Source organism: Dermochelys coriacea, chromosome 7 (genome assembly GCF_009764565.3).
Source record: "Dermochelys coriacea isolate rDerCor1 chromosome 7, rDerCor1.pri.v4, whole genome shotgun sequence".
NCBI classification, from domain to species: domain Eukaryota; kingdom Metazoa; phylum Chordata; order Testudines; family Dermochelyidae; genus Dermochelys; species Dermochelys coriacea.
Window position 1 is genome coordinate 102,011,628 of NC_050074.1, and position 24,441 is coordinate 102,036,068.

Here is a 24,441-nt window from a genome sequence, read left to right on the forward strand (position 1 = left end):
TCAGAGATGTAAAGGTCAGAAGGGACCATCATGATCATCTAGTCTGACCTCCTACACATTACAGGCACAGAACCTCATCTACCTACTCCTGTAATAGACCAGTAATCTCTATCTGAATTACTGAAGTCCTCAAATGGTGATTGAAAGACTTCAGGTTACAGAGAATCCACCATTTACTCTAGTTTAAACCTGTAAGTGACCGAGGCCACAGGCTGCAGAGGAAGGCATAACCCGTCATCCCCCTTAGTGTTTCTGCCAATCTTTTCCAAGGGGAAAATTCCTTCCTGACTCCAAATATGGCTATCAGTTAGATACTGAGCATGTGGGCAAGACCCACCATCCAGATACCTGGGAAACAATTCTCTATAATAATTCAGAGTCCTCCCCATCTAGTGTCCCATCACCAGCCATTGGAGATATTGACTGCTAAGAGTCGCATTGTATCATTGTAGCCATCATAGGCAGTCTCATCATACCATTCCCTCCAGAAACTTATCCGTCTCTGTCTTGAAGCCAGTTAGGTTTTTTGCCCCCACTGCTTCCCTTGGAAGTCTGTTCCAGAACTTCACTCCTCTGATGGTTAGAAACCTTTGTCTAATTTCAAGTCTAAATTTGTTGATGGACAGTTTATATCCATTTGTTCTTGTGTCAACATTGGCGCTTTAACTTAAATTACTCCTTAAATAACCTAGTCCCAGCATGAATCGCTTAGAACCCCACTGCCCTCCCTCATCTGAGGTTTAAAGGGGTGGGAAAGAGGGGGTTGTCTCTGATCACTAGCACCCCCATCCTCACTCCCCATCTTCTTTAGGGGATGCCTTCTCCTAAACCACTTCCAAATCTGGGTTATCAAGGAACCAGACCCCCTATTGCACTTAACACCTGTCATTAACAATTTGCTTGTCTGCCTTCCTACACTCATCTCTGCCAGATAAACAATTCCTTCCCTTATAGTGGCTGGGTGGCTCCCCAGCCAGATCCTTTTCTGTGGCATCTCAGGCCATGTTACAGTTAGCCCTGGAATGAAGTCCTGACTCCACCCCTCCACCCACATTGTCCTACCCCTTTACTAAATCCTCAAATTATTTGTCATATGTTCAAGTGGCTTCTCTCATGCAGAATGGCCCCCAGAGCTGGAGGAAGGGCTTATAAACCATCATATGAAGTGTGCCCAATAGGTTTTCTTAGCCGTTGTGTCATACCAATCAGCTTAGAGTCTTCCTCCTCCCTACCTCAAGACCACTAGGGAGGTGAATGCCTAAAAGAAGGGAGAAGGTGGGTTAAATGCCTTAAAGGGTTTTCTTTGCCTTACTGTCCCTGTCGGCCCTCTCCCCACCACACACACACACAAAATTTTGAGGCTGCAGGGAGGGGAAGGCATTTCCTTGCCTCCACCAGACTTTGGTTTCTTGATGTCTCTGTTTCTCACCTCACAGCCTCACTTGAGCTTCCTGGTGGAAATGTCCCTTCTGCACTTTGGAGAATAACTAGCTCTAAAGCAGAAGCTGCTCTTGGCAGGCTTTTTTGGCCCTGAAGGCCTGAAGCACCACTATAGCTACTGGCAGGTGATTCACACTCAGATGAAAGGCAACCCAGAGAAGCATAAGTAATAGTCGGGAAATCACTTCTACTCAATTTTAGGGAGTTGAGGGAGATGGAGCAGGGGTAGAGTTTTGCAAATAGGAAAGTAGAGAGTGTTTATTTCAAGAGAGAGTTAGGCTCAAACTAACCCTCCCAGATCTGCATACCCCTAAAGTTTGGGTGAAGTTCAGATCTGGAGTGGGATCCCAACTTTTTGGAAGACTCCCACTTCCATGTAATGGTGAACTAAAATAATTACTTCAAAGACCCTCAAATGTTGGAGAAGTTAAGAAGTTGATCCAGACTTTGAAGCACAGGCCCACCTCTATTCCAAACCTTATATACATGAGATTTTAAGACAAGATCTTTGCTGTCCACTTAAAGGATTGCAGGACAGTGTCTCAGATTGATTTTCATGCAGTGAAGTTAATCTGAGTACAATAGCTGCTTTCAAAGGCAGATGAAGTTCTTGTTGTGGCACAAAACATCTGGAATTTTACAGCACCTTCAACTGAGTATCCGTATAGCACTATACATAAATATATATCCATCTGTCTTGGACCTACAGGGCTGAGTTCTGATCTTAGCTGAAATGACAAGATATGTGATGATAATCCCCTACACATCCAGGATCTCAACTGAACTCCCTTGAATTACTTAGAAGGAATAGAAAAATAAGCATTTTGGAAAGAATTAAAAAAGAGAATAAAAATAGGTATCTGGAAATGCTAGAGTTAGTGTAGAAATCATGAAAAGGATTTAAAAATACAGACAGGAGTTTTGGACAGTTGTGTTGGATAAAACTGTAAATTCAGCAGAACAGAGCAATGCTGATAAGGAATGGTTTTAAATGTCTTTTCCCTCATAACTAGATTATTCAGTACAATGTCATTTGCCGCCACTGACATTTTCTTTAAAGTCATAAAGGCCTACATAGTAATAAAAGGGCTCAGAATAAAATTAGGAATATCATGTATAAATTATCTTTAACCTTAGCTTCATTTGGACTGTGACTTTTTAGACCTGATCAATTTTCATGAAACTATCCACATAAAACTGTGAAAAAATATTTGATCCTTGGCTCTCATAAAGCTAGTTGTAACAAGCCTGGTACTTTCTTGATACTTAATGGTGCTGTTGGTGTCTGTCTCTGCAGGCAATTCTGTAAAGCAGGGGATAATTTTGAGATTCAATACAATTTCTCAGAGCATTGTTAGGGAAAACATCTACACAGATATGCATATTTTATATAAGTGCTGTGCAGTCAAGCACATTTAGTGCTTACTAAATTTTCTGCTTTAAAAAAAGCACTCACTCATTCAGACCATTTTAGGGTCCCCCTCTCCATTTCTAAAATCAGAAATTAGTTGGGCATACTGCTATGCAATTTTTCCATTTGTTTTTAAGAAGGACTTTCTAAAGAATTTTAACACCTGGGGGCCAAATTCTACTCTCAGTTATGCCAATGTAAATGAGAGGGTACTTTGACCCATGATGTGTATGCAGTGCCATTGGCAGAAAATTTTGGCTAATTCCTACAGTTTGTGAGACTTCTTTAAAATACACCATGAGGTGCCTTGTCTATGTAGTTCTATGTAGAAACACTATAAACTATAATGCAGGGTAAACAAACTCACATAAAATGCACCACGGGCATCCAGATATCTATAGAGCATGGTAGTGTATGTGCCTTGCACATGCCAGGTAATTAGTTGCCAAATTATCCTGTCAACCACATATCTCTCTGCACAATGAAAAGGACAAGAATGTTAATCACTGCCCTGCATCCGATGAAGTGAGCTGTAGCTCACGAAAGCTTATGCTCTAATAAATTTGTTAGTCTCTAAGGTGCCACAAGTACTCCTTTTCTTTTTGCGAATACAGACTAACACGGCTGCTACTCTGAAACCTGTCATAAAACACTTGTTTTTGATCTGAAAAAGTTTATAAACTTTGAGATAGCACAAAATGTTCAGATCTCTCTTTGAAACCAATTCCTATAAGAAATCAGCCAGTTAAAGACAGTATGCCGGCCAGATTGTATGAGCTGGCACTGTATCATTTTAAGATATACACAGATAAAATTGCAAATTTAGATGGTTGCATTCCGCTTCACCCACCTTCCTTGTCCTCTCAGTCTGTAAACTAAGAGCAGGGATTGTGTCTTCATATGTCTTTGGACAGCACATAACAGAACGAGGGCTCAGTCCTAACTGGGACCTCTGGACATTGCTTTAATGTAAATATTAAGTAATAATGATAATAAAATACCATCCACCTAAAATTACAGCATGCAGTTGAGTTTAGCTGTAAGTCTTCTCATGATGACTTTTATTAATAAGTATCTGCTTGTCCAACTGTGCGTAATATTTTGAACTCCGTGATATGTGTCAATTCACCATTTTAAATGCTCCCTTTAAGAACCTGTTGTGTGCTGGAATAAAGAGCTCCCAAAGGAAGCCCTAGCTAATCCACACCAAGTTTTATTGGCCCTAATAACCCAGGAACTATGCTACGGTATTCTTGAGTGCCATATATTGGTACCTTATCTATTAACTAGATTGATAGCTAGATATAGATAGAAAGGAGTCCTGTAACAGTACCTATTGTTCAGCAGCTGTTGGTAGGTAGGTACTCCATTCAATGAAACAGAAGTACAGAGCCTAATTTTTTTTGTAAGAGAAAAGTGAATATGGCCCCAATCCTTCCAGATGCTTTGCTCCACTTCCCATTTACTTCATAGGATCCATAGTCTCTTTCTATTCTGTAGAATCCTCTTTACAGGTGATTCCAAGACAATAGTGGGATCCAGGAGATGGAGAGGGATGCAAGGGGTCCCAATTGTTATGCAAAGGCACAGGGCCTCCCTGTGGATGGCCTTTGCCTTTGCCAGTTCTCCTGAGATTTGTGGACATCTTGGAGAACCCACAGATTCTGGGGCTGAATTCTCTTCCCATTCAATACAGGCAAATCCTATAGATAATCTCCTGGAACTCAGGAAATCTGAATTCAGTTCCTGGCTCTGCTACAGATTGCCTGTGTGACCAAGAGTAAGCCATTTAACCTCTCTGTGTTTCAGCTTCCCTCCGATGAAATGGAGATAATACTTCCCTACCTCACAAAAGTATTGAGAGGCTATATTTGTCAATAACTGTGAAATATTTAGATATTATGGAGATGATGGCATATAAGTATATAAAAAAACAGGTTGAATTGGTAGCCTGAGAATCCTTCCCCCCTCAAGCTAAATTCAGGAGCTCCTAATGCAAGCAATATTGCTAGATAGGAAGCAGGAGATAGTGTCTTTGCTTTACAAAGCATTGTCTTCATCTTGGATTCTGATATCCAATTTACACCAGGTTGAAACCTGTTTCCGAGTCACTGTTGAATTGATGTCCTAACAGACACTCCAGCACCCACCATGCAATACAGACACACCAAGTTTTGTGTAGCTCCATGACCAATTCCTGCCACTGATTGGGACAGGATTTGTTGACCATAAGATGAAGTTTGTGGTTCTGCAAATTATTTGCAAACATGCAAAATAGCTCACCAAAATTTTGCTTAAAATGTCACACATGGTGCTGCATAAAGCTTGGTAATTATGGGTAAGCTCTTACTCACCCAAGTAGTTTCAATGACTTCAGCATGAGGGTTGCATAATAGCACACTAAGTTAAGTACTGGTGAATAAGCAGCAAATCCTGCTTTTGTCTCTATTCGCACAGCAGGCTTTTCTGACAGAGAACCTAGTGCAGTTTTACTGCTTGGGGAGGTTAAGATTAATGAATCCCATGTAAAGCTGCATGCCCTCTGTACACTGTGAAGCCCAGCTCCATGGGGGCACCATACAGGGTGAGGCTTTGGGGGCACACAGGAGGAGGTGTAGAGAGGGAAACTGATCTGCAACTTTGCGCATCTTGTGGCCAGTCCTTCGTCTACTGCAGAGGTGACTCCAGTTCTGAGGCTGCAGCAGTTCTGAGGCTGTAGAGCAGGTTTGCTGCTCCTCTGTGAGGTGGTGGGCTTAGAAGTGCTTTCTCCAATGTCTGAGTAGCTCTCAAGTGCACAACCTGACTGCTCAGGCTGTGCTCTGGAGGTAGGATTTGGGGCTAAATGACTACGTCCTGTGAAATTTGTATATTCCCCATAGCTGCACGTACTGATCTTGTTCTGTCTTCTCACTCCCGAAAGAGAAAAGTATCTCTATTGGTGCAAGTTTTTCAGTGATGTTCTCCTATGCTAAGTGAAGAAATGTTAGAAAGGGACTCTTGGTCAACAGTAACAAGATTTTTTCAGACTTCCTCTAAAAAACAAACCATTCTCTGTGGGAAGTCCCATTGTATCAAAAATAAGTTCTTCCAGATAAAGCCTTTAATAACATGAGTATCTTAAATCAATAAGTCCTTTGTGTGGATGTAAATTTTCCAAGGATACTCTTTACCAGAGCTGTGGAATTACTGCACAGAGTCCCCTTCCTTAAGTAATGAAAAATCTTTTATGCGAAACAATGGGTTCTGAGAGCATTATAGTCTCACACTGTCTCCAAATCTTTAGACTCATATATATTTCTGTCACAATGTGTTCTGAGTCTTCAGCAGATCATGGGCTTGTAAACAATTGCCAACCATTATGGTATAACTGTATATCATTTTGCAGTCATATTTATTGATATTTATTTTAACTTTCCAATATGTAGCACTTGAAAAAAAAAACAACCTCACTGGCTGTGTAATTATATGCTTCAGCCCAGTGAAATATTGTCTCGGCATGTCCAATATTTTATTACTGACCCTTCCTGTTGCTGGAATTGTGTTCAGAGTAGAAATGCTGGTCTATGAAGCTGTTCTTATCAGTATAGGATTTGGTCACTTCTGGTTTTGTGTTGGTTCAGCACTGATGTCACCTTTAACAAATGTATGGTGCATCTTAATCTGTACTCAGGGTCCCGGAGAAAGAAAATGCTTCTCCATGGTGGTTTGGAAATAGTGTAGCGTGGTGACATGAGTTAAGTACTGTCCAGTCTTGAGATCTCATTTGATTTCCTGTAGGATCTCTTGCTGGGTTTTGGCATGGTATTTGTGTGTGCTTTGAAAATAACTTTCATCACAGTAAATTCTGGTTAAACTGCATTAATTGTGTATGTGCAATAATGGTGCAGTTTGTATACCCCACCAGTGTACCTCAAGAGAGGAAACAGAAAGAAAGGATTTCAGGAGAGTGAAAAAACTTGGAACATGTGGAAATGTGAAAGCCAACAAATTTGAAGCCAGAGATGAACCTAAACAGTAAAGTTTGGACATGGATTTGGATCTGGATCCAAAGTTTCTTGGTATTCAAGGGGGTTCAAATTGTAAGATTTAAATCTGGACCTCTCTCTGTTAGTAAGAGAAAAAAAATCATCATCTGGGGGAAACTGAAGATGATTAAAATAGGAGGAGATGTTCTTTTTAAAAAACAAACTATTTTTATCTTTCCTGTTCATCAGACATGAACTGAAGAATTGCAAGACCAGGAACATGCATAGTTTATGCATTTAAAATTTCCTAGTGTATCAAGTTTTGTTGCTTTGCTGCTGTCTGCTCCCTGCCTGTAATAGACAGTAAGTAGTGCAATCTTGGTGTCCTAACAAACAAACAAACAAAACAAAACAACTCTCAATTCTCCTCTCTCTCCCACTCATGCCCAACTGAGACTCGACATTTTCTTTTTGCACAGACAGGACTTCAGAAATTATGGTGCTTGCACTGGGCTGAAGATATAGTTGAGGGTAAAAGATTTCAAAGGCAATTTTAATGAAAGCAAAAAACTAAGAGAGAGAACACAGAGCAGTGGCACTATAGTTCTGCTAAATTTTACATTTAAACTAAGGGGCTAGTCATAATTTATTCTGTCAAAGAAGTGACCTATAAGAAAAGAAGACAAAAATGACTTGATCATTAAAGACTTTAAGTATTCTCTATAATTATGTCAGTACTACATGTCACTGTATATGTAATGCAAAGCAAAGTGTTTGAAATTTCTCCTGATTTTTTTTGGAACCCAGACCATATCATGTCCTTAGGGAAGTTTGTAGTATATTACGGTGATGTGGCAACTCCACAACACTTCTAGTTCTGACAGTGTCTCTGAATTAAAATGCTTTCTTTTTAAAACCCTTTCATATCTGGGGAAACGGTAAGAGATAGAAAGACTGGAGGTACATTTTCTAAACAGGTAATTGGGAGGAATGCACAAATACCTTGTTATAGAGTAATGTGAGATTGATTTAAGCAGGTACTTCCTTTATATCACTTTGAAAACTCATTGCTTGAGAGAGTGCAGGGCAGTTTTATGTATTTTTTATTTACAATTTTGCTTGTTGGCAGATACACATTCAATTTTTGCGTTGTTCCCCAGGGAACAGGAATTGTGGACTTCTTATACCAATACAGTTCAATGCAACATGTTCAACCAATACAGAACACTAAGTTTAAGGAATGGCAGACAACAGCATCACACAGCATCTTTAAATGTGAGACTAAACTTAGAGTTATCATCATTTAATAAGGAGAACTAGTGTTTCATAATAAAAATACTCCTGTATTTCTGGATGTTGATGGAGTGGATCTTGAATAAGGAAATATGGAACAATAGTTAGGGGAAAATTATCCTCTTTGATCTACATTGCAATTCTTTGGTGTGTGTTCAATATGTAAAATTCCCATTGATGTCCCAAATGTCCAGATGGTAGTAACAAGATTGTTTAATGTGGAGAAACTTAGTTAAAATGAGGAGGTGGTTGCAAAAGGAGAAAGCAATCATGAAGTCCCAACTTGATATATCTGTGAAAAGTTTGTTACCATTCTGGATGAAAAGCTGTAAATGTAGGTGTTATGACAAGTGATTGACATGCTCTTTCATGGATGTGCTTTCAGGTAACATGGTAATTCAAATTCAGTAAGCAATATCAAACTGATTTTTCATATGGTAATGGAAGGAGCAGTGCCGATTGTTTATTAATAATAATTTGTAGAAAAGAAATAACTTTAATGTATAAAGTCAGTCTTGCAGCTTAGGCCCACAACCAGCTGCAACAATTTGAACTTTGATGACTTTTGTAGAGGATGAGAATTAAAATGCTAAGTGTATTTCATGGAAGGTTGTCTCAGTAACTAAAAACTACAGCGTAAGTAATGAAAAAAATTTTCCAATTCAGCCAACTTAATTTCACTTTGTTTAGTTATTTTATGCTTTCATAGGGAACTATGGTCCTCACACAGGTGCCTGAGTGTTTGGGCCTTATCCTCCTCCCACTGAAATCATTGGAAAACTCCCTTTGACTTCAATTGATGGGGAAATCAGTCCTGCTAGGTCCTTACAGACTTCATTCTGGGGATCAGATTCCCTTCTATCTAATGTAATTCAATGACTTTCTGACTGACACCACTATATCAGCATATCATTTACCAGGGGTATGAAGTTCATGTAGTCCTCTCTGAGGTCAGTGCTCTGACGTTTACGAATCTGATCATAAAATGCCTGAAGTGCCCTTAATTCCTATTGACTTCTTATTGGGGGGGTCATCTCATGGAGTGGAAGTGGTAGATGAATCTATAAACAACATAAGAATGGCCATGCTGGATCAGAGCAATGATCCATCTAGCCCAGTATCCTGTCTTCCAGCAGTGGTCAGACCATATGCTTCAGAGGGAATTAATAGAAAGACAGGGCAATTAATGAGTGACCCATCCCCTGTCATACAGTTCTAGCAGCCAGAGGTTTAGGGATACTCAGCACATGGGGTTGCATCCCTAATCATCGTGGTGAGTAGCTATTGATGTACCTATCCTACATGTATTTATCTAATTCTTTTTTGAACCCAAAAAGAAAAAGGAGTACTTGAGGCACCTTATGAAACCTGTCATTATGCAAGTTTTTTAACCCAGTTATACTTTTGGCCTTCATAACAACCCATGGCAGCAAGGTTTTTTTTTCCTTACAAAACAAATTCATTAAGGATGAAATTCATCCCACTGCATCCCTATTAAGCTTACCAACTACTAAACTCAATTTAGGGCCCAATCTTGCAAGGCACTGAGTAAATACTTCCTGAGAGATGCTAAGTACCCACAACTCCTGCTGATTTTGGTGCTTTGCAGGATTCGGCTCCCATTTAGCTCATAGAAGAGTAAGGTTAAAACCCAGGTTCCTTGAAATGCTCTGTAAATTAGGCTGTCACTTCCCAATATGCCTACTCTCCACTGGCGTAGGGAAAATCTATGTGCCTCTGCTCCACTTAATAGCATAGTAATATGCCACAGCATTCTTGGCTCAACTGCACATTCCTGTTAGGATGAGAAGAAGGTCCTAGGAGCCACTTTAACCCCATATTTAATCCTGTACTGTCCTGGCTTCCCTCAACTCTCTTTGGAATCAGTTTCAGAGTAGCAACCGTGTTAGTCTGTATTCGCAAAAAGAAAAGGAGTACTTGTGGCACCTTAGAGACTAACAAATTTATTTGAGCTTCCAATGAAGTGAGCTGTAACTCACGAAAGCTTATGCTCAAATAAATTTGTTAGTCTCTAAGGTGCCACAAGTACTCTTTTTCTTTTTGGAATCAGTGTGTGCTCTGCACCTTACATGATCAGGCTCTGAGAGAGAAAGACTTCAGCGACTAAGGTGCATGTCATACTTAGAAAACTTACCCTAAAAAAAATTCCTTACCTCTCCTACTCAAACAACTCCCCCTCACCCTGCCTCACAAAAATTCTGTTTGCCACTTCACATTTGACAAAGATCAGTAGCAGGTGCTCCAAAAAGATTATAACTGTTCTACAGTATGCCAGTGTATTCCCCCTGTTCCTTGGTATCAATTTTTCCATCGGTCCATTCCTGTAATTCTAAAATTCTAAATCAATAGTTACTTAAGTCTCAATACTCAAATGAAATAATTATTTTACATATGTAATACATACAATGTAGCATATGTTTATGTATTGAGAAGTATCTTGATTGCAAAAATACAAAACCAGAACCAAAACCACCCACTCCTTGTTATTGTAAGATTGCCATTGCTACAAAACCATGGGAGGTGCATATACAGAAGTTATGGTTGCTGAGCAACTATAACTGCACAATTTAATGCCCAAGAATTGTAGACTTAAAAAAATAGAAAAGAGCACAGGCAACAAAAATCACCATGTTATTTCTCTCCCCTAGTAAGAGAACTGTATCCTGTAATGAAAATGATTCAATATGAGGTCTGTGATATTGTATTAATTTTCTGTAATGTATCTGACTTGAATTTACTCTGTTCTCAATACTCCCCAGGATCATTATAGTATCATCACTGGAAGCCAACTATTTGAACATTATGAAAAGATTTTACAAAGAGGATGGGAAGCATTAAGCAATGTAAGTTATCTCCAAGTATATTGTTTCAGATTTTAAAATGAGGGCATTCAGCTGATTTTACTGACATTGAATTGTCAGTGGAAAAACTGAAGTCCTGAGTTTATCCCTCAGCACGATCAGTGACAAGCTTCCCAACATTGCCCCACCAATGTGCCTTTCTCTTTATTATAAAAGCCACCTATAGGGGTGAGAAAGGTGTTAAGGCTATGTGCCCAAGCAGTTCTAAGCCCCTATGCTGAGATAGATAAAAAGGGTGCTAATTAATACCAATTGTGATGCTGTGTTTTGCAGTGAAGGTTTACTTATCCATGTTAGCAATCCAGCAGGGACTGGACTGGGCCCACCAGTTTAATCTTAGAAAATTCATCGGTTTAAACGTAAATGAAATAAAATCATAGTATTTTCTTTTCCCAGTGTAAAGTTAAATAATATCTAAAATAATAAGACTCCAGTCTACCATATGCATAGCTCTTTCATAGGAATTATTTGAAAACTTGGTTTGAATCTATAAATAATGAGCAAAGTCCTGATCCTGATTCTCCTTGGGTAAAGAGTCTGGCCAGAGTTTGGCAGTTTAGCATGGTTTGATTTGCAGTGCTAATGCAATCCTGTTGGTATTGTTGGAGAACTGGTGGAATCTAAGGCTTGTCTACACTGCTTAAAAAAGCCCTCCCTGAAAGACAAAAGTTTTGCCGCAGCAAGTGGCAATGTAAACAACTCGTTATTGGCAGGAGCACTCTCCTGTCAACAATGCAAACCCCACTTGTAGGGGGTGGAAGTATTTTGTTGGTAAAAGTGCTGACAAATTCTTGACTTTTAGTGACACGGCCGTGTCGAAGCTGTGTGGTGTAGACAAATCCTAAGACAGGGGCCTTTCCTGGTATCCTGAATGGCTGTTGGAGAGACATTGAGAAGAGAGGGCTGAGTAACTCGCACAGAGATAAGTGAGCTGTAGCTCACAAAAGCTTATGCTCTAATAAATTTGTTAGTCTCTAAGGTGCCACAAGTACTCCTTTTCTTTTTGCGAATACAGACTAACACGGCTGCTACTCTGAAACCAGTCTTATCTGATAACTCAGAAATGGAGTAGTTGATTAATATGAAGGACTAATATGATAGTGCCCCTCCCAGGACACTGGAAGTAGAGGGAGATCATCAGAGTTGTTCCTGTTGTTCCCCACAAGCTCCTTTATAAATAGAGGTGTAGCTGGTGAAGTACAGCTTAAGCAAATAGAGTAAAGACACACCTGAGTATGTAAGCAAGTACATACCCTACATGTGTTCCACTTGCCAACCTATGTCTTCCTGTCTCTACTGTTATTTTTAGCTATGTAGAGTCCCACTGCCTCCCTGCGGCTGGAATCCTTCCCCAACAGAGTGAAAGACTGCAGCAGCAGGGAAAGTTTCTTTCAGCTCCTGCTACTGGAGCATTTCCCTTCCTCAGGGAAAGGCTGAGCCTTTCCTCGCTGTGTCCCTCTTGCAGATCCTTTCCCAGGGGCAGTGAAAGGCTCTGGCAGCGCAAAGCTGCTGAAGCCTTTCCCTGCTGCCTTCCCTCTGCTAGCGCCTTTTTCTGACATATTCCTGCTTTTCACTCTGATGTGTAGCTGCATATACTCTCCATACTGCCACCAGTGGTGTGTAGTGTAGACGAAGCCTAGCTTTTGCTTTTGTTGTGTGATGCTGACCAAATTTGCTCACCATTCTTTCAGAACTGGCTTATGGCACTGGGCTAATATCTCAATGCTCAGATATGTATCAGATGTAGTTTTGAGGTGCTTTATATTACATGATATACTGTAAAATCTGGTCTAGGAAAAACATATAATAAAAATAATTGGTCTAAAAGTGAGTTATGTGGGGCAACAACAACATCAGAAGAGCAGGAAGAGAGAACTGAGATGTTGTCTTGTTTTTTTTACCTTTTGTGCAAAATGGCTGAATCACATTGATCACACAGCAATGAGTCTAAATGGACTTAATGACTGGATGGAAAGCTCTTGTCAGACTTGTAAATATCTTTCCAATACCTCCCTGCCACCCCATTTTGTTCATACATTCCTGATAATTCAGAGCTATTTTTTTTATGAGTACACTGAAATATCTGGCTTCCCTGATAGAACCAAGATAAGGGTTTATCAGGTAATTTTTATTTGGGTTGCATATTCCTAGTGCCTAATACTAATTGTGCAGAATTAGCATCTATTGTGAAGAGTCTCTTTCCTAACTGGATCACAAATATAGCATTGTACAACAATTATGTTTATAATAATATTTTATCATTTTCATATTTTAATATAATTAAAATGGTTCTAATTCATTTCTAAAATCTAATTTTTCAGCAAATGGGAGAACATCTGCATCTTTAATTATATTGAATAGATATTTCAGAACAGGTGTTCAAAAGCCTGCAGGTGTCCCTGAAATGTTGGCGACTATGTTACCTTTCAACTGTTAAAACAAAACTTTTTGGAATGAAATTACTCTAGGCAATATGAACTAGGGGAATTTCCAGTGGCAGTTCCGACTTTGTGAAGCACTCTCATGAATGAGTCAGTAGGTCAAATCCTGCAGACCTTATTCATTCCTTACTCAGTCAAAACTTTGATTTCCTTACCTAAGAAAAGATTAAGTCCCCTATTTTCCATCTTGTTACATACCTATCTCCAATGGGAATTTTGCCTGAGTGAGGATATCAGGATTGGGCCCATTAGTTGCAAAATGTAATCTAATTACAGACAGGTGTGCAACTTTTACAGCTGCTTTAGTTAATACAGAACAGCTTTCTTTCTGATAGGTTTCTGTCTTAGGACTCCATTTGTATTCCATTCCAATTTATTTCTGGAGTTTGCAAGTTCCAAAGCACTTGAGAGGCATGTAGTCAGTAGGAGGTCTTCCAGCAACTAATATCACCCTTGTTTCAAACTTCATTTTAAGACATAGGCTGGTATTGTCCCCGAGTCCTGCTGCTGCAAAGTCCTAAGAGCAGGGCCCACATCTCTTGTCTGTGCAGCTCCGAGCACTCTCTCCAGGAAATAATCACTGCCAGCACTCCTCACACACAATAAAAATCAATTAAAGAAACACCCAATGTAGCAACACATAATATAGAACAATATATTCACTTATCCTTCACTGATGGTTTAAGGGCCAAACTGTGGTATTTAGGAACCTGTTTGTGAATCACACAACACAGAGAAGTTTGGGGAGGAATTGTGCTTCAGGGAAAGCCATGGCTCAACCTTTTCCACATTCCCTTTGGGGTAATGTGCACTCGTGGATGATGTACAGATGGCACATTAGCTACATTTGTCCCAAGCACAGGGATTGAAGTTGTTAATGGCCCTGCCGTGTACACAGAGAATAGACTCCATATAGTCCTCCACTCACCCACATACCTGCACAAGGATAGCCACAATCAACTCTGAGTCTAACAGATGTGTTTAGGTTTTTTTTTTAAAGAATGTAAAAGTAAGAACAAGATTTGATGCTCAAATAAAAATATACTCAGTGTAGATAGTCTGTCACTATGGCTCAAAGGAAGGGCAGTCGATGAGAAAGCATATAAACTGAAAACATGAAGTAATGCTTGAGACAGATTGCCAATACTATGTGGAAAGGCCACTTCTCCGATGAGCTCAATGTCTGGATAAGAATTCTGATTGAAGAAGACATTCTATGCGATATGTGCTTAGAATGGAATATCAGGTGGGGTTTCACAGGGGTTCTGTTCCATATCTTCATTAATGATGTAGATAATGGCATAGACAGTACACTTATAAAGTTTGTGAATGATACCAAGCTGGGATGGGTTGCAAGTGCTTTGGAGAATAGGATTAAAATTCAAAATGATCTTGACAAACTAGAGAAATGGTCTGAAGTAAATAGGATGAAATTTAATAAGGACAAATGCAAACTACTCCATTTAGGAAGGAATAATCAGTTGCACACATACAAAATGGCAAATGACTGCCTAGGAAGGAGTACTGCAGAAAGGAATCTGGAGTCATAGCGGATCACAAGCTAAAGATGAGTCAACAGTGCAACACTGTTGCAAAAAAAGTAAACATAATTCTGGGATGTATTAGCAGGAGTGTTGTAAACAAGACACGAAGTAATTCTTCTGCTCTACTCAGCACTGATTAGGCTTCAACTGAAGTATTGTTTCCAGTTGTGGGCACCACATTTCAGGAAAGATGTGGACAAATTGGAGAAAGTCTAGAGAAGAGCAACAAAAAGGAATACGTTTCCAGAAAACATGACCTGTGAGCAAAGATTGAAAAAATTGGGTTTGTTTAGTCTGGAGAGGAGAAGATTGAGAGAGGACATGATAACAGCTTTCAAATGCATACAAGGTTATTACAAGAAGGAGGGAGAAAAATGTTCTCTTTAATTACTGAGGATAGGACAAGAAACAATGGGCTTAAATTGCAGCAAGGGCGGTTTTGGTTGGACATTAGGAAAAATGGTTAGGGTTGTTAAGCACTGGAATAAATTGCCTAGGAAGGTTGTGCAATCTCCTTCACTGGAGATTTTTAAGAGCAAATTAGATCAACACCTGTCAGGGATGGTCTAGATAATACTTAGTCCTGCCATGAGTACAAGGGAATGGATTAGATGACCTCTCAAGGTCACTTTGAGTCCTATGATTCTATGATGCGAAGCCAACTTCTCTGGATATTATGTTGTTAAGAAATTACTTGTTACTAGAGATACGGTACTGTCAAAATTTATTATAGGGGCTGAATTCTCCATAGACTTCTGTAAGATTATGCCACCAGAGACTTTGACTTTAGTGGCCATACTGTGATCTGAAAAAGTGCAGGACATATATGAGGACATCATGAATATACCTCTAAATTACAGATAGTGACCTGACTTGCACTTGGAAAAGGTCAGATTGGAGTTTTTGGTACCATCGAAATCAAGAGGCCCTTCATGAAAGATATTTTTCTTTCATAGACCTTGGGACAACTCAGCTGCTTTCAGGAGGTAGTCAGCACCTCGTAGTATTGTGCAGTGGGTTCCATATTTCAGATATTTAATAAAAGTCTTTGTCATGTGTATATTCTTAACAAGATCCATCATTCTTGTTGGAACCTACTATTAACTTTTTTCCTCTATGCTTTTTAATTAGGAAAGATCTTTTTAAGTTGTTTATTGGTGAACCATAAATATTTGCTTTAGTTAAACTCATATTATAAAAATATATATTTTTAATTTCACAGTGAATACTGCACAGGTCTCCCTGTTCAGAGCTCCAGGGAAAAAAAGCCAATGGATTTATTTTCTCCTATAACTTGCATTAATAAACATTTTTTTTAAAAAAAATCTCCTTTTCCTTGACTGTGAAATGAATTTAAATGAACATATTAAATAAGCAGATTTGCCAGGCAGGAACTGGATTCGTTTCTAATTTCTACAATAGATTTTTCTTACTTACTCTGATGCTCCGCCCCATTCCAGCAAAGTACATGTATACTGTCATATGTGCTAGTTTAGCCTGCTTCTGTTACATAGAACACATAAACTATTCTGGACAGAAATCGTAATGATCACTGCATGCATCTGTTGTTACAAGTAGTGGCTAATATATTTTCAATTCAAATTGTGGTCCTGATCCTATTCCTTTTGACGCAAAACCCACATGGACTCCAAAAAAGCATAAGAGAACTTTCATGTCTAATTTTGGTGTAATAAAGTGGTAGTGACCCCATAGTTTAGTTGCCTAGCACTTTTACTTATAAAAGATTCTGATAAGCCATATTCTGATAAGCTCTACGCACTGTGTTGTTTGCAGCAGGCCTTAGAAATTGAGTAAGAATAAGACTTTTAGGCTAACAAAATGTCTTTTCTGTGTCCCATGAAATTCTATTCCCATTTAGCTAAATTATAAACTATTAAACATTGCCATTTCCTTTCTGTTGTTTGCGGTACTCAGGTTAATTTTGGCAGCTAAAATAATTGAACATGAAGATTCTAGATGGCAATTCCCACAGATCCCAGTCCAGAATTGGGCCTCCCCACATAACCTCTCTGGACCCCAGCAACTCATTCGCCCTTTGGGAGCACCAAATGGGGAAAGAGGTCTTCATTTCCTACGGAGAGAGGGAGAAAGAGCCAGTCTAGGTTAAGCTTTCCTGACCATCTGCTAGATCCAGCACATGGCACCAGTCATGCATCCTGATTCTGTGATAACAGCCTTTTCCTGCCACCAAGAAATGTAGTTAGTTCTGTTGACGGTTGTACATCATATCCTTTTTTTTTTACATTTTCCTTTCTTAAAATAGCCTCAGAAATTACATACAAAAATATGTTAAAAGAATGTTATTTAGGTTAGAAAGGTAAGCATTAGGAAATGCCAGACTTATGGTTGCCCATGTGAGTAACTTCAATTCTGCCTCCTTTGTGCATACATATTATGATGCAGTCTTAAATTATATGATCACATACTATTTTTTCCATAAAACCCTGCTCATTTAGGCTATGTCTACACTAGAGAGATTGCAGCTATACCGCTGTAAGCTCTCTAGTGTAGCTGATCGAAGTCGATGGAAGAGAGCTCTCCTGTCAACTTAATTAATCCATTCGCAATGAGTTGTGGTAGCTATGTTGGCAGGAGAAGCTGTCCACACCAGTGTTTATGTTGGTGTAACTTGTGTCGCTCAGGGGGGAGGTGGTTTATTCACACTCCTGAGCGACAAAAGTAATACTGACGTAAGTGGTAGTATAGACATAGCTTTAGTGGTATAAGTGGAAAAATGAAGAGTGACATTTCCTAACTTTGGAGTGCTTGATTTTTAAACCCAAATAACTTTCTTCTAATGTAGATTTTTGTATGTAAATTTATATATCCAGTGCAGTATGCTAGAAAGTACGGGGGACTGCTGGCAAGTTTGTGGGATCTTGTATTTTTCTCTCTGGCAGTGAATAGGAGTCTCTTGAACCTTTCCTGTAGATTTCCAAATGAGCCTCCTATCTTGCAGCTCTGTCGTTTCTTGCACACAATAGAAATGACCAAAAAAAAAAACTGGCTAAGAGAATATATTTAAATAATTATTTCTGCATATTTTATTAGTATTGAATAAATAGACCCTGGTAAATTGTTAGAACAGATAGTAAGTTTAATGCAAAAGGAACTCAAGCTTTAATGAACATATGTTGACATGACCTTACAGTTTTACTTTATCTCCCCCATTAACTTTCTATGCACCCAAGAACCTTTGGCTCGCTGCCTAAATAATAGGAGAATAATTAGACTAATAATTGAAGAATGCTAAGTCAAACACCTAAGGAATTTATCTTTAACAACTTACCATTTTTGCACTCTTCTCACAGTGCCTGATACTTGTTTTTAAAAAATCATTCTGCAAATGTCCCATCGAAATTTTCATGAATAATTAGTGGGTCACGCAACCATCAAAATGAGGTCAAATATCATGGGCTTATTCAATAAAAATAATGTCTGTCTCACACAGCCTTCCAGAGAAAACACGAGTTCATGCTAGCATACTGGCTAACTCATCCATTGTACCTTCACATTGTAGTACATATATGAACCCAATCCCACAGCTATTATTTACATAAAACTTACAATGATTTCATTGTAAGTTATGCGCACACAAGATCAGGTCTATTATAGGTAAGGACATATACTATTCAGAAATCTTTGAAAAACTGAGCCCAGTAGAATTATATTAAGGCTGGAGTAATGGCTTTAACTTGAAAAAAGAACAGGAATACTTGTGGCACCTTAGAGACTAACAAATTGATTAGGTATAAGCTTTCGTGGGCTACAGCCCACTTCATCAGATGCATAGAATGTATTTTTATGCATCCGATGAAGTGGGCTGTAGCCCATGAAAGCTTATGCTCTAATAAATTTGTTAGCCACTAAGGTGCCACAAGTACTCCTGTTCTTTTTTGCGGATACAGACTAACATGGCTGTTACTCTGAAACCAGCTTTAACTTGGAACTTCTTTGCCTTTGTTCGTTCAATTGCAACCCTTTAAAGTACTGTAACATACTTTAAAATTTATTCTAATGTGTGTGAATTTAAGGCTGGTGAAAGATGCTGGTTTTAACAGTTTAGAGATTGAAATAATCTATTCAAACATAGAAGAGATATAGTAATTGGGCCGACATTGCCCTACTAAAGTGCTTCACGCTTTAGAATACCATGATTCTGGGTACTGTCTTGCTTATTCCCTGTATGAGTTTCACTATGATTTAGCAGTCAGCATTTCATGAACTACTAGAAAAAAAAAGATTTATACTTTGCCCCACTAGTTCCCAAACTGGAGCCTTCCAGCGCTCTATAGAGAGCTGTGCTGATGGATTCATCTCTTGATTAAGCTCCAATCAGGACATCTATTGGAGAAAGGAGGAGCTGCCTCCCTACCATCTGAAGTTTTATATAAGAAGTTGCCTCCTTCTTGTTCACTTTCCCCAGACCTGAGACTAGCTATCTCCAGGACTAGAACCACAAGCTATGGCCAAAGAGAACAGTAGGCTCTTTCACTTCCAACCCCAACAAGAAGGAAAAGGAGCCAGAAATCAGGCCTTGTCTGTACTTCAGGAAGGCACCTTGGCATTGGGTTATGGAACCTGGCCAAGAAGGTGACCAGGAGCTGGTGAGTTTGGGAATATCTTGGGAGCTCAGCTGTCATGATTTTGTACCATGCAATTGTGAAGCAGGAATGGGAGAACAGCCTGACCTACCAGGCATTCCTGAAGGGAGAATTTAATGGAGTATGGGTTGCAATCAAAGTACCAGATTGTAAACTCTTTGGGGCAGGGCATTTTTTGTTTACCATATGTTTATGCAGTATTTAGCTTAATGAGGCCCCAGTCTGGTTTAGGGCACTGCAATATAAATGTTAAAAAGTAAACAGTAGAACAGTTCAAAGTCTACCTGCTGTGTGGGATAGCTGCAAGGGCTGGTAAACTGCTGCTAATCTGGCAGAACCGATCAGAGAGGTTTGAGTGGTATCAGTATTTTATTTAACTCAGTTTTTTTGTTTGGACTATTTGATTTGTAACTACCTGGTGTTACTTACATTTCTACTGTAAACTAGCTATGACATAATAAATTGCTATTCTCCCACTTATTCAGTATTGGAACTTGTCAGATAGTGATTATTTTTATTATTACAAATATTTGCATGCAAATTACACAAGATCCTGCAACTTTTAAATTTAATCTATAACTATATCTAGCTAACTAACTACAGAGATTGCAACTGACATGCAGGCAATTTGATTATTAATTGCTGAAAGCAAAAGGTGAATGATTATTTTGAGGTTAACAGTGTAGCTGGTCCTACATATATTTTGAAAAGGATCTTCTTATATTTTGAAAATTAAGCCAAGCTGTGAATTCTTCTATCTAAGGAGATACAGCTGTCATGGAATGATCTTCTGATGAAGGGTAGTTTTACTGTAAGCATTTGTTCATAATGTCACTCCTCCTTTTAAATTATATTAACACATGCAACCTTATTCCAAATGTTCAATGTCCTGGTAGGGGAACACAATATATTTTGATAGAAACTTCTCAGGCAGCTGGGTAAACAGGGAGATGCAATCCCAGCCAATTGCTAGTTTCAAGTATTTCTTTTAGATTAAAATATTTCCCGGTTACCCCAGTTATTAATGAATGAATTAAAGATACTGCTTCATATTTCCAAGGCCCTATTATTAATGACTGAATGATACTGTTTCATATTTCCAAGGAAATCCAGGAAGCTGTGCCAGATATGGCTCCTTTCTTTAATACACTGTAAAATTTCCTCCTTCACACTACCTACTCTATTGTTGTAATTAAGAATCTACATCACTAAATGCCAAGCTTCAAACCTGAGTTTACTGTATGCTTGACAGACTCCAACCATTTCCTGCTTTGGAGCTAGTTTCCACTGAAAACACATCATGAACTCAACAGCTTGTTCTCATGAAAACTATCTTCATAGGCAATGAGGATACTGATTTTAAATACAGTCTTGGATTACAGCATGCAGTTTCTTCAGTCATATGTGGATGGAGCACCTGATATCTTAGAAACACTCTATCTGATCCCAAATGATAACTACTTGATCAGCAGCTTTCCTATTGGTTTCCATAATTGATTAATAAAATGATAAGAGTAGGCCATGACAACCTGACTTCAGTTGGACCTCTGAAAATCAGGCCCCAAATGTCAGTGTCAGACACTGTCAAGAACACTGTTTTACTTTTCAGATATTTAGGCATACAACAACATGTGTATTTGCACACCTAATTGTGTGTCACTGAGCTTATTTGTGTGGGCAATTGTTGTAATTGTGCATGCAAATAACCACGTAGACACATTACTGCTGCATTCTTTATAGGAAGTTTTCTACCACTTGTGCAATGGAAATGGGCAGATGACTCAGCGATTTTGAGTTCTGACAGAACTATTTATTAATGGCAACTGAATTACTCCATTATTTTCATCCATTATTTCCAGTTTCACATAATTACAGCTTTTAAGCTTTCCCTGTCTACATCTTCTAACACTATTTCAGGTGTGTATTGAAAAAGATTTCCTGAAAGCAAGCATATTGTTTATATGGCATGACAGATGTGTCTACAACTTGGTGGCTATGAATTTTTGCCTGCTGTATAAATTTGAATAGCTGATGTTTTTGTTGTATGCAGGTATAATATCCCAGAAAAGATCATGTCTGAGAAGAACAAGGGTTTGACTTTTCACATATGGCTCAGGAAGGGCAGGGTGCCAAGGTGCTCCCTTGATCATGGGCTGCTATGTACTGGACTGGTCCCTTGGTGTAACTTAGAGCAGCCTCTGGCGGTGCAAGCTGCAAACAGTCTCCAGGATATGATGCAGCAGTTTGAGATCAGTGAGGGGACCTGAGTTGTCCCTTTCTGCCAGCCCTGCACACTGGGTGAGCCTCTGGAGTTCTCTTTGTTGCTCCATGCCCAGATTCTGTTGGAGCTGTGGTGCAAAGCGGCTACACTGTACCTTTGTGCCAGTACCTCTTTGTTGAGCAAGACTACCTGAAAAGACAAGACTACCTTGCACAGTAGTGAAGTACTACTAAAATTATTGATTAGAGTGATTGGACTTACAAAAGAGTAACCAACAAATCATTACACTTTCTTTGGGAGGGGAGCAGGAAATGGAGTATTGGAGAGCATTGAGGTAGGGCATATACTCCCAAAGAACATGTACTTGTGCATGTATCAATGGGGTAAGCAGAAATTTGGGTCAGCTGAACTGGTACTTGAAAAGGAATTTGCTTTGTATTATTAATGAGAGGCTCTTCACAGAGGGGAATTTTGTCTTGATCTCTTTATTTTAGGTATTGCTAAGACTCCAATAATCATGGTATCTACACACCAGATCCTCCTGTACTCTTTTCTCTCTCTGCCACCCAGCCCAGTTTTCTTTTGTGTCTTCCCTCCCCCATTTGTCATTCTCTTCTGCTTGTTCTATCTCTTTTGCCACATCCATTGCCTCTTTGCCTTTCCTCACTTACTATCCTCATGTTATTCTATTCACTGTGTATTGTTTCCTTATCCTACCTTCCTCATCTTCTTTCACCCCTCCCTTCTTCCTTTCCCAGGTGCTACTGGTTGGTCCCCTATAGCTACATATATTTATGTTGCCCCCTTTGTTCTAGAGGTTTGCTCTTTTGGCTTTTGCTGTTGGCTCTTTAATCCCTGTCTCATGATCTCCAGCCTCTCTATTTCACCACCTTCCTCCATTCTCTCTTTCTCAACAAAGAGCAAAGGGCCCCAGAAGTCAGTACACAAAGCTTCAAGAAGCAAGTAGCTAGTAGCAGAGGCAGAAGCTTAGGGGGTCTGCTATGTTTTTTTTAATTGTGTGTCAGAGTATTTGGCTCCCACTTGATTGGGGAGAAATGAGTATGAGGGGGCAACTGTGCCATTCTATATGTTGCATAGGCCTTACATTAACTCTGGGATTAAGTTCGAGATTTGTGTTTCATATAATTCTCATGTGTTGTTGTTAGTCCTTCCTTCCTTATTAGATAATGATCATCAGTGCCATCTCCCTATTCTGATCATTTCTTGAATGCTTACAGTGTCACCACTTCATTTCAAGGCTTGTCCAGAGAACTTTTATCTATTCATTAGATTTTTCTTTTATGCCTTTTCTTCAAGCCACACATTTTCCCCCCTTCTGATCTCTACGTACATAATTCACTTTCTTTGACTGTGTCTCTGTTCCTCTTAGGAAAAAACTATCTCCATTTTATATGTGACTTGTATTTAAAAACATTTTGTTTTTTACTCCACATTCAATATTTTGTACTCCACATTCAGTACTAATTCATGGTTTGTTTAATTGTGTGACACAATATGCTTCTTAAGAAATGAGTAAGTGGAAAATAAAAGATGTGGAGAAACTCAAAAACTGATAAAGAATTTGCTTTTTCAGATAAAAAGGCTAACTAGAACTAGTGGTATGAATCCATTAGACGACGGCATTTCTGTACATTCTTTCCTGATACTGCATTCTAAATTTTGAGTGGAATTTAAACATGATAGCTCTAATGTGAACCAATAACCATTTCTTAGTTCATTAAAAAGTTCATACACATTGTTTTATGAACCTTTATTGTTTAAAGGAATATTGAACATCCCTGTATGAGAGGTCTGGAAATGTGAATGCTTCATTAGTAAGACCTAAATATACATATTTATTACATTTTACAAGTATTCTAATACCAGATACATATTTAGACACAGTTACTTTATCGGCTTTTTAACTGCACTTGAAAAAGTGACTGTGAAGAAGGAGATCTATCCTTCAGTAAGTCTTGGTCTAAATCAGCTAAAGACAAGACTGACTGCAAATTACACTGACCTGAAATGAGTTAAGGTAGTCACAGCCAAGTTCCACTGAACGTTTATCAAACACCACAAACTGACATCTGTTTTCTTCAGATCTAATAGATCATAGACATATGAGCAAGAAGAATAGTGGCATCAAAAAAATTGCATCACTTTTTTGGAATAAGATGCAGAGAAGGAATCTCATGCTGCCCTAGTCCTGTAATACACCTAAACTATAGCTGCCCTTGGGAATGTTCCACTCAGGCTTCAGAGAAAAAGAATTAGTGTTTCATTTTCCAGGACTGTCACACCCCACCTTAATGAGCACTTAAAAGAGATGAATGTGCTGGGAATGAAAAGATTTATTTGAGATATTTAAATAATCTCTCTCAGCTATAACTAATCTGACACATTGCTCTCACAGTGATATTTTTCTGTTATTTTTGATAATATCCAATATAAGTTTGTTGCCAGGGGATGTTGTGGGGAAAAAAATATGCAGTTCAGATTACAACCAATAGCAGAAGCAACAGTAGTCAGAATAAAGCTAAACTGATATCATTTACACCCTGATTACAATAATTTAAATTAATACATTTAATTCAATTTTAGAATGTAAATAGCTAC

The 24,441-nt window shown here is 38.8% G+C and overlaps 1 long non-coding RNA gene across 1 annotated transcript in view; it reads left to right on the top strand.

The window, feature by feature from the left end:
* LOC122461086 overlaps window positions 1-23,323 on the top strand; it is a 106,692-nt gene extending 83,369 nt beyond the window's left edge. The window contains exons 3-5 of the long non-coding RNA XR_006282810.1: window positions 10,890-10,973; window positions 19,424-19,604; window positions 21,652-23,323. This is a non-coding gene — a long non-coding RNA (uncharacterized LOC122461086). The remainder of the gene's footprint in view (window positions 1-10,889; window positions 10,974-19,423; window positions 19,605-21,651) is intronic.
* The last annotated feature ends 1,118 nt before the right edge of the window (window positions 23,324-24,441 follow it).